We start from the raw sequence: 2,610 nt of genomic DNA, 5'->3' as shown, positions 1-2,610 counted from the left end.
AAAGTGATAATTAAAGTATAAATAAAACCATCTTCTCGCACACACAGCCAACATGCTCAACAGTTCTGGTACTGTCACTTGCTATTTTCTGTAAATGATGATCTTTATGAATCATATTTCATCTAAAAGTCTTTGAGGATGACCAGGTCTTTCCTTTCAATTGTCAGTGCAACCTGGTTCCTGTAATCAAAGTTAGATACACAGGTGAGATCCCTCCAATCAACCAGAGGCATTCACGTCTAGTTTAAAAGACAAATGTCCAAAACTCTGAGTAGACACTGTGAAAAACCAGAACAGGTTGCCAGTGAGGCTGTGGATTCCCCCTCCCTGGAAGCATTCAAGGCCAGGCTGAATGGGGCTTTGAGCAACCTGGTCTAGAGGGAGGTGTTCCTGCCTATAGCATGGGGTTGGAACTTGACATTAAGTGTCCCTTACAACCCAAACCATTCTACGATTCTAAGATTCTAAATCTCTGATAATTATAAATTCACTGCAGGATAATTACATCACTTAAGCATTTTAGATGCCCACTGCTAAGCTATTTGCTTTTTTCCTTACACTCCCTGCATTTCCTTTCCTGCTGTGCAGGCAGCCCACTCAGATGCAGTTGGCACAGGAGTCAGGATAAACTGCAACAGGGAAGCTTGACATATGAAAATAAATAAATATAAAACAAGCCGTTTGGGAGTGATGATAGTTACACAGAGACATGTCCTGAGGCAAGGGCTGAGAACAAAGCAAGAGAGAAGGGAGAATTAGGGTAAGAGGGGAACCTGGAGGATAGAGATGAAGAGGTCAAGTTTTAAATTAGGGGGGGCAGGTTGTGCTCAGAGAGCAGAACAAGTTGTTCTGGGAGCTTGAAGATGAGTTCCAGTGTTGGTACTTTGGGCTTGCAGATTTCTTTAAGGTACTTACTGACAGAAAGACATCATGTACAGTGTTTTCAATGTGTTCCACCCAATACAAGATAAAGGCTTGAGAACTGTGCGAAATGATACATTGCCTCCATAGATCTTCTTGCTTACAGTTGCTCACCTGCCAAATCAGACTTCAAACCATAATGCTTCTCTGTGTATCTGATATGTCACAAATTTTTCTGATGCCATTAGAGATTACAGAGATTTGAGTTAATACTCATGTTGTTTCACTTAAAGTCCCACATAATATGCAGTCCAACAGATACACTGCATGATAATAGTCAATACTTCACTGGAAAGCGCACACCTGCACCTCCAAGAAACATAAATTTATTAAGGCTTTAAGGCCAAAGAACCATGACACAACACAGATTTCATGGTAGTTTATTTTCAGTGTAAGTCTGTTAGACAAGCTGATGTCCTTTTCATCTGAAATACATTGCTGTTCTAATAAAATTTTTAATTAAAAACAAATAAAAACTTCAGAAAACACTGTATATAATTGAAAGAGCAAGAACAGCATGTCTTGATATAGGAATTATTTATCCCCTTTAACCTTTCCATAGACAATCATTAAATCTGGGGGAAGAACAAGAACCATGTATCAGTAGAAGACTTTCAATCCCATTTTCATTGTGAGATTTAAGTATAGACTCAGCAAAATTGACTAACTCAGTTTTGGAACTGTTTTCTTTCATCTCTCCCCAGTTTTTCCCAAGCTCAAGTGTACCAGCAACTCAGCACTGTGAATGTAACAGCTCTCCTTTCATGGGTATGACCTGCATTCAAATGTGAAGCTCCAGTGCTCTGACCAGCACTGCAGCAAGGAGCATTGGCGTATGGGGACCACTACAATGCTGCTCCTCCCACTAGACTCCGTAGCATTGGGTGACCCAGCGCTGGAAGGAGGGGCAACAAAAGCATGAAGCTGAGCTGAAATTCATTAACTGAATACTGAAGCAAGCTCACTGCCCTCAGTGATGAGGAGGAACAGGGCATGCTTTCAGGTCAAGTGTAGTCTTGACAGACTCTTAGCCATACAGGAGCATCTGGAAGAAAAAGTAACAGTAATGGGTAACTTCCTGCTGCAGTGGATGAAAGTACCCATCTGCCAACCCGAAATTCTGCCTAGAGGAGCTTACGGCTGTCGACTGAGAGCTTGTGATTAAGAATTGAAGAATAGATGCTATGGGAGATTATACAGTGGGTGTCTGCTGTGGGTCCAGGGAGAGTAAGTGGATGAGGCCTTCTATGGATAGCTAGAAGCAGCTTCATAGACATTAGTATGGTGCATATTGTACTTGACCACCTTGATAAGGATCTGGAGGGCAAATGAACAGGACAAAAAGCAGTACAGAAGGTTCCTGGAGGGAATCAATGACAACTTCCTGATAAAAGAGACAGAGATGACAGCAAGGTTCTTTGCTCCTCATGAGAGAATTTCATTCTCACTAACAAGACAATGCTCACTGGGTACATGGAAATCAAAGACACCCTTTGCTGCAGTGATGATGAGATGGAACAGTTCAAGATCCTGAGAAGAGGGTGAAAAATAAGATCACAGACCTGCAATTCAGGAGAGCAGACTTTGGCCTCTTCAAAGACTGACCTGGTAGAGCCTAATGGAATAAAGCCCACAAGACAACTGGACAGCTTGTGATATAAAACAGCAAAAGAAATTAACTCTTTTCGT

The sequence above is a fragment of the Lagopus muta genome, chromosome 3 (genome assembly GCF_023343835.1).
Source record: "Lagopus muta isolate bLagMut1 chromosome 3, bLagMut1 primary, whole genome shotgun sequence".
NCBI classification, from domain to species: domain Eukaryota; kingdom Metazoa; phylum Chordata; class Aves; order Galliformes; family Phasianidae; genus Lagopus; species Lagopus muta.
The sequence above is the reverse complement of the archived record's forward strand: the minus strand, read 5'-3'. Positions refer to the sequence as shown.